The sequence below is a fragment of the Manduca sexta genome, chromosome 7 (genome assembly GCF_014839805.1).
Source record: "Manduca sexta isolate Smith_Timp_Sample1 chromosome 7, JHU_Msex_v1.0, whole genome shotgun sequence".
NCBI lineage: Eukaryota > Metazoa > Arthropoda > Insecta > Lepidoptera > Sphingidae > Manduca > Manduca sexta.
In genome coordinates this window covers 10,548,491-10,557,865 of record NC_051121.1, presented here as the reverse complement: position 1 = coordinate 10,557,865, position 9,375 = coordinate 10,548,491, and the positions used below count along the sequence as shown (strand labels likewise).

General features: G+C 34.0%; 1 long non-coding RNA gene across 1 annotated transcript; it reads left to right on the top strand.

Annotated features, from left to right (window-relative positions):
* The first annotated feature begins 1,087 nt into the window (after positions 1–1,087).
* On the top strand, positions 1,088–1,832 carry LOC119193864. The gene is made up of 2 exons (XR_005114095.1): positions 1,088–1,365; positions 1,663–1,832. It is a non-coding gene; the product is annotated as an uncharacterized LOC119193864 (long non-coding RNA).
* The last annotated feature ends 7,543 nt before the right edge of the window (positions 1,833–9,375 follow it).

Sequence of the window (9,375 nt, the reverse complement as noted above, 5' to 3'; positions counted from 1 at the left end):
CTCGTTCATAAGAAGTTCCTACTACTGTGATATGACTAGAAGATGAAGTATGTACAAAAGATACTCCTTTCAACTTTTGAATACCCAGAACTGTAATTTTTTTGCTTTTTGGAACTATCTGTAACATAAAAAACATTAGATATGGAAAAATATTACGTACTATTTTCTTGAGAAGGTTGTACAAATTATGATTTTATAAGGTTTGACAAATGGATATAACAAAATTATAAGCATTCGGTTATAGAATTTGACTAAGATTAACTTAAGATTCATAATATAAAATGCATAGAAACATGATCCCTTGAGCTAAATTGTATGATGTACAGGACAGTAACTTGTGCATTCGCAACATATTAGATTTATAATATATCAAAGTTTTGGTTTATAATATATGTATGTTAACACAAAATACTACCTTAGGCAATACTGAAGGAACTGCTTGTGGCTTTAACTTTTTCTTAGCTACTGTTACATACGCATCATCAGTAAAATGTAAGCTACAAACACATGCAGTTTTTGTCACATTAGTGTCAAGGTTCATGGCATCAACCCACAACGCCCTCCACTCTTTATTAACTGGAATCCTGAAAAAAGAACGCGCAATTTAGACTATAATATTATAACTAGTAATGATGCATGGTTTACACTTTGTGAGAAATTAATCCAGACAGCAAATGTTAATTAATTAATAAATATGGTGTTTACTGCATTTGCACCTTTAGATGACATAGCAATGCTATATATTTGTCTATAGCATGAATGGGCCGATAAGGTGAAGTGACAGTTTGCTGTTAAGGCGATACCTCAAGGTCCATTTTCATACATTTTGTTTCACCTTTAATCTGGGTAACTAAACAAGTATTGGCAAGTAAAGAATTTAAATTCACGTCTAGTTAGTGATTAGTTCTCGCAGTTGAAAGAAAAACGTAAAAATAATTAATAATCATGGATATTACGGCCTTTAAAATTTAATATGACGAAATTTTGTAACAGCAAACTGTCACTTCACCTTATCGGCCCATTCATGCTATAGACAAATATATAGCATTGCTATGTCATCTAAAGATGCAAATGCAGTAAACACCATATTTATTAATTAATTAACATTTGCTGTCTGGATTAATTTCTCACAAAGTGTAAACCATGCATCATTACTAGTTATAATATTATAGTCTAAATTGCGCGTTCTTTTTTCAGGATTCCAGTTAATAAAGAGTGGAGGGCGTTGTGGGTTGATGCCATGAACCTTGACACTAATGTGACAAAACTGCATGTGTTTGTAGCTTACATTTTACTGATGATGCGTATGTAACAGTAGCTAAGAAAAAGTTAAAGCCACAAGCAGTTCCTTCAGTATTGCCTAAGGTAGTATTTTGTGTTAACATACATATATTATAAACCAAAACTTTGATATATTATAAATCTAATATGTTGCGAATGCACAAGTTACTGTCCTGTACATCATACAATTTAGCTCAAGGGATCATGTTTCTATGCATTTTATATTATGAATCTTAAGTTAATCTTAGTCAAATTCTATAACCGAATGCTTATAATTTTGTTATATCCATTTGTCAAACCTTATAAAATCATAATTTGTACAACCTTCTCAAGAAAATAGTACGTAATATTTTTCCATATCTAATGTTTTTTATGTTACAGATAGTTCCAAAAAGCAAAAAAATTACAGTTCTGGGTATTCAAAAGTTGAAAGGAGTATCTTTTGTACATACTTCATCTTCTAGTCATATCACAGTAGTAGGAACTTCTTATGAACGAGGAGGACCTTCTAGTAAACGGGATGATGTAGAAATTTCTGGTGAACCGCCCAATAAAAAAAAAACAAAAAAGAAGAATCAAGTAATAAATATTACATATTGGTTACCCATTGTGTTTTATTTCCTAAAATGTTGGTTATAGATTTAGAAATCTTTTATAGATAAAAAGCTTCCGTATTTTCTACTGCTACTTATCTTGTTTCACCGGTCCTGTGGACGACCCGTCGTGTATGTTGCGCTGCCGCAAAATTGAGCGCTACTCTGTAACTCTTTGCTCTAAGTTAATACTATTAGTATATACGTTTTACCTGGGCCTCTACCTACGGAAATACTCAAAAGCAAATTTTATCGCGTTTATAATTAAAACGGTAAGTCTAATCTATACAACAATAAATAATTTTGTCCTATATTTTACTGTTTCATTGTCACCATATTAGACAAGGACACAGCTACAAAAAAGTATTCTCTTTCGAGACCGTTTTTCCGGCATCAGTCAGCTCTCCAGGTGTACGTAGTACATATTAACTCCATGGTTCAGAAACAAGATTTTTTTTTTTTAGAATGGGAATATCGACCTTTTCACCATTATAATTAAAAAAAATGTTTACAACTAGAGAAAAACTATAGCTAATTTGTATTGTTGTTTACAATTTATAAAAAATAATTTTCAATTTGGTATATGCTATAGTAACAAACATCATTTTACACATAGAGATAATGCCCCATCTCTATACAAAATCATTCGTTATACTAATAGCTGTCATTACTTGTCAACTTCATTCTATCTGGTGTCATTGAAACGAACTAGTTATCTAGATTTTGAAAATGGAAAGAAAACGGTAAGTCGCATAAAGATATCTCTAACGATTACAATCATGATAACATAAAATGTTTATTTTACTTACTAAAATTTGGTAGTCTGATGTATACACAATTCAATTCAACGATTTACGATCTACGGATGGGGCTATAGTAGGATCTCGCTAATCCGAACGGGCAATAACTTTATCCAAGCGTCCGGATAACGGACAAACAATATACTGTAAAAAATTACAACTAAATTAGGCGATTGACGACTAACAAATATAGATGAGTAGCGCATGGCGACCCGCGCCCTTCCCGCCTCCCCCTGCTACTAACACTCCACGCTGATTATCACCCGTCATAGATCACCGGATTTGCAGGATTATTGTACTTTACAATCGCGCGAATGTCCATTGCTTTGCGCATGTACTAACAGCATGAAATTAACAGGGTGCACGGTGATGGTGATGGGGATGGTGACCCGTCGGGGCCACCGCCCCGGAAGAAGCTGTGCCCGTCCCCTGTGATGCCTGCCGCGCCGAAGCGGGCAAACAGAAGTGCCCCGAACACCGAAGGCAGCACCCGGAGTGCCGCAGGAAACTGTTCCAATAGTTATTAAGCCAATTCAAGATGGCGGCTACACTTCTACATTCTAACATGGATCTGTTCTTTCTACCTAAGAGCACGGCCAAATATTAGTTTTTAAGCCAATGGCCTCAAAACAAATTCAAGATGTCGGCCACTTTTCTCAATTCTAACATGGATATGTCCTTTGTACCTAAGGGCACGGCCAGGTATTGATTTTGAAGTCGGTTGGTCATAAAGAAATTCAAAATGGCGGCTACTTTTCTTAATTCTGATATTGGATCTGTCCTCTGTATGTAAGGGCACGGCCAGATATTAACTTCAAAGCCAATTGGCCTCAAAACAAAGAAATTCAAAATGGCGGCCACTTTTCTCAATCCTACTAATAACATTATTATTGCGAAGTTTGTCAGGATGGATGTATGTATGTTTGTTCCTCTTTCATGAAAAAACTACTGAACGGATTTGGATAAAACTACAGTAATATTGGTTATACATCAGAATAACACATAGGCTACAATTTATAATGATTTTGCCTAATTTGGTCATAATGTAATGATACATATCAACGTACGCTGCATAAACCGTTGGAATTAGACAAAGACGATGTACTGTAGGATTGTTTAGTTGACCTGGGAAAGCGTGACTTTTATCCCGGAAAACTCCTTCACGCGGGCGAAACCGCGAGCAAAAACTAGTTCTAACAAATCAGTCTTTTATATTTAAGGGCACGGCCAGATATTGATTTTGAAGCCAATGGGCTTGCTTATAAACAAAGAAATTAAAAGTGGGCCACTTTTGGGTTTCTGATTTCTTTTACTTCTGGATTTTACACCCAATCGCAAGCCAACAAACCAAATCTAAAAGGAGTAATTATAATTAAGTTTTTGAACTAGCAGTGCCTTCACAAGTGAACATCGTCGCGTTTGTGTGGCATTAGATTAATTATCTCAATTTATCATACCGCTCCTGACGCACCTCTCCATAACACATTTTTATCTGAAACACCCCTTCAAACCTTTCAGTAAGACCCAAATCCGAAAATCTGATTGCATTTTACCTAGTGGTAACAGAACAAAGGATAGAATAAGTAGGTATGTACCTAAAATATTAATTTCCTCTTTGCTTCGGGGCAATTGATGGAAAACATATACGTTTAATAAAACCGGACAAAAGTGGCTCTCTGTTTTATAATTATAAAAATTATTTTTCAATTGTTTTGCTGGCGGTTGTTGACTCAAATTATAAGTTTGTTTTTGTCGACGTGGGTGCATATGGTAAGGAAAGTGATTCTACTATTTTTAGAAATACGACACTGTACAAGATTTTAATAAGAAATGAATTACCATTGCCTGATCCTCAACCACTTGGAAATGATCATAATAACGAGCCACCAATCCCTTATGTACTCGTCGGTGATGAAGCTTTTGGTTTAAGTAAGCATGTTATGCGCCCATACGGCGGATCCAATCTCAATGTGAAAGAAAGAGTTTATAATTATCGCCTCAGCAGAGCTCGTAGATACGTGGAATGTGCATTTGGAATCATGGCAAATAAATGGCGCATTTTACATAGGCCAATTGATACGTCATATGATTTAACTATTAATATTGCCAAAGCATGTTGTGTTTTACACAATTTTGTTATACAACATGATGGGTTAAAACAACAAGACAATATGGCAGTAAGTAGGTTCCCACAATTGAGACCCCATAGCAATGAAGAATCATTAGCCGAAAATTTTATCAGAGATCAATTTGCTAATTACATTATGAGTCCAGAAGGGGCTTTACCATGGCAGTTGAAAAAGATATAAATTAACTTATGTATTGAATTTACAAATAATATCTTATATCTTTAAACGAGCAATGCTTGTATATATATATATATATATATATATATAGTTGTTATTTATTATATATATATATATATATATATATATATATATAATAAATAACAACTCACCAATCTTGTTCTTTTTTGGTCCTCAAACTCCTCGTAATCTTGAAATATTTTTTTACAAACAGCTACCCATTCATTCGCTTTACGAAATTTATCACTGTAACGTTCGTGTGATTTATCCCATATAATGGGTCTTTCTTGGACCAAGGATATGAGAAAATCTATATCAATATCCTGCTCACTCATGGTAAGATAAAAAATGTCGTTACGCTCGTCTAGCTTCCTCCTCTAGCAGTGCATAACTATCCGTCGGCGCAGCGGAGCTCCGACAACGCAGCGCATCACCCTCCCCCCGCTTCGTCTCTTGTCCGTCGATCCGTTGAAACGTCGCGCGCGACGACGCAACGGTCTAATGGGGTATGTCATAAAAAATGTATGGAAAACGACGCAGCGACGACGCTGCGACGACGCAACACAGCGCAACGCACTAATGGGGCCTCGCTCTAAGCGTGGTTATTACGAAAAATTAAGCATTTCGCTCATTAAATGCAAAAGGGACGCAATCCCAAATAACATTATTTACAGGAGAGCCAAAACAAAATTTGAAAAACCAATATATGATATAATAATGGCGGGCTCGTTACACTCCTTATATATTCTAATAACGTTAATAACCTTAATTTCCAGCCCGTATAGATTACACCATTGAAAATAAGTAGCGTAACATCTTCAATTTTTGCTTAATTATTTTTTAAAAAAATAATTATCATTACTGTTTCTTTTTGTTAATTTTTCCTTCTTGCACATGGGGCATTCCACGTGAAGCGGGCACGAAAAAAAACTCGATGTCTCAGATTTTCGTAATATTTGATTATGTTATACCTGTATATGTCCTCGATCCAGATACAAAATATTATTAAAGTATAAAGCCTGGTAAGCGAGTTAAAGGACTTTTAAGTTTTGACTGGCCGGCTGGTACACGCCCACTTCGAATCCAATTATCAAGTTTTTAAATGTTACAATAAAATAAATAAAGCAATGAAATAAATACTTCATTTATTGAGCTTTTTTATTGTATTTTTGGAAATTGAAAAATGTTTTTTTTTCTTTGAAAAAAATATGTTTGAAAGATTCCACCTTGAATATCACACAGTCGGCATATTTGTAATTTTTTTATTTATTTTCTAAAAATAGCTACTATTGTATAGATAATCTCTGCGAAGTTTCATAATGGGCTGAGAAGTAGTTTAGGAGCTAGACCGATTACAGTGCCGAAGCGCGGCGGTCGCCAGAAAGAGCGAAGTAGTAAAAACTTTCAATTAAACTAAATACTTTCGATTAGACTATTTTATCATGTTTTGCATCGCTCTAACGATTCAATTACATCTAATTATAATATAAAAAAATATATTTATATTACTGACGGTGCACAACAACATTTTAAAAAGATTTAATTGTATTAACTTGTTATATTTCAAACAGGATTGTTGTAAAGATGCAGAATTTCATTTTCGTGCCACTTCACATGGCAGAAGGGCAATTTGACGGTCTCAGTGGTAACCTAAAACGCCTGGAGACACAGGCTAGTTTACATAACGCATCAAACAAAAGCCTTCACGATACCCGACCGCTTATACATATAGGCTAGAACATCAATGCCACAAACTCATATTTATTATTACTACTACTATTTATTATTATTATTCATATATATTTTAATGTTTCAAACTTGTATTTCACAAAGTTGGCATATTTATATAATAACGTTTTTCTACTAAAATAGCCAATATTGTATATAGATTATCCTTGCCAAGTTTCAAATGTTGTTGTACACCGTCAGTAATATAAATATATTTTTTTATATTATAATCAGATGTAATTGAATCGTTAGAGCGATGCAAAACATGATAAAATAGTCTAATCGAAAGTATTTAGTTTAATTGAAAGTTTTTACTACTTCGCTCTTTCTGGCGACCACCGCGCTTCGGCACTGTAATCGGTCTAGCTCCTAAACTACTTCTCAGCCCATTATGAAACTTCGCAGGAATTATCTATACAATAGGAGCTATTTTTAGAAAAAAATAAAATAAATATAAATATGCCAACTTTGTGAAATTCAAGTTTGAAACTTTCAAACATATTTTTTTCAAAGAAAAAAAAACATTTTTCAATTTCCAAAAATACAATAAAAAAGCTCATTAAATGAAGTATTTATTTCATTGCTTTATTTATTTTATTGTAACATATAAAACTTGATAATTGGATTCGAAGTGGCGTATACCAGCCGGCCAGTCAATACTTCAAAGTCCTTTAACTCGCTTACCAGGCTTTACACTTTAATAATATTTTGTATCTGGATCGAGGACATATACAGGTATAACATAATCAAATATTACGAAAATCTGAGACATCGAGTTTTTTTTCGTGCCCGCTTCACGTGGAATGCCCCACATGTGACTTTAACGTCAAACTTATTTTTTTGTCGTAATAATTTTAGCAATTCACATATTACATTGAGTTTCATATACCAACCACGCTCTGCTACTATGTTTAAATAGTTAATGCAGGAATGCAGGAAAACTTGTGGATAGTTTTTGTTACAACACAATTTTATTATTAAGAATATAATTCAACGACATTTGTTATACGACATATTGACAAAAGGAAGAACATGGAGGAGGGCAAAGACAATTATTTCTTTTGAAATATAATAGATGGCGCAACACGTATGATTCAGTAACAGATTATAATATTTGCATAATACAACAGGGTCTTTAACTGTTCTTGTAACCAATTTTTCAATTCCATTTATCACCCTTGGTTCTTTTTTAACGACCCATTTATTGTAGTATGTTTGAGACTCAATAAAGGTATTTATCGTTGTAACTCAGTGTTGACAAACATAACACTGTCTTAATACACAAAGTTTACATTTCACATCACAGAGCAATCCTTTAGCAACTTCATCTATTGAGTTGCTCTGTAATATACGTAGAAAATGCAACTTTTTGACAATGAAATTCAAGTTTTCATGATGAACACATGAAAAAGTTTCACGTTTTACAACACTAGCCTGTAAAACCCAAAATAGTTTTACGCCCGAATACTCAAACGCCACTTAAATATTTAAGATGGCCTCACGGATTTAAGCATTCGTTATCTTTGAAATTGGTAAACTGAAACGTCACTTATTTCCTAACCTTAAATTTAAGGCGACGAAGGTTTAAGGTCCGCTTATTGATTCAAACGGTATTCACAAACCCTGCTTAAAGTTTGACAGCTATTTAAGGCCGCCTTATATGGCTGTTAATTGAGATTAATTTGAGAGTGCTTGCGACTACTCTCAAATCTTTACGCTAAAATATTTATTGTTGTGTTAGTTGTTATTATATTCTCTTTCGATTTAATAAAATGTCTTTTTCTTCACTATCATCACTGTCTGAAGAAGAATATAGGGTCAATCGAAGAAATCGAGAGAAATTAGACACTTTCGAAGAGTATTTATGTTGATTAATTCAGGAATTGTCCTAAATTATGCTTTTTAATTCAGGAATTGTCATTTCAGCAATGTTCATTCATCATATTGATTTAAACTGGATATTGATCCAGCCTAGCCGGTCATAAAAAGAAATACCAGATATTTATTGCCCTTCGTTTCTTTACCACAGGCACCTATCAAAGGGTCATCTGGGATATTTCTCATGTGTAGGAACCTACGGTACATCATGGTTTACTCATATCATGGCACTAGTTGTGCCTCTGCCTACCCCTTCTAGGATGATTAGCTTTATTATGTGTGTATGTAACAGTTTTAAGGGAAATAAATTTTATTGAAAGTCAACATGTCCGAATGAAGAAATAATTATTAGAGAAGCAAGAAGAAACTTTATTGTAATTATTATATTTTTTAATTGTAATTCTTATATATCAGACATATAAAATTTTATTACAGACATTTTGCTACACATAGTACATATATATAGATGCCTGCAGAAGTCTATTTCTTGAATAAATTATTGATCGATTGATTGATTATATATATCACACAAGAGAACCCACGGCCTCTCACTTCACAGCCGGCTACTCGCCCACAGCTTACTGCTTGTGTTCCTCACGAGAGCTGCCAATAAAACAAATATATTTTTAAAAAAAACATTATCAGCCACATGATATCCATTGCTGAACAAAGGCCTCCCGCAAAAATTTCCAGATTGAATGTCGGACATCGGCAGCCCGCATCGTGCAATGCCCTTTTTTCTTAATTCGATGGGCCTCCAAATAAATCCAATACTTACTTTTTCACTAT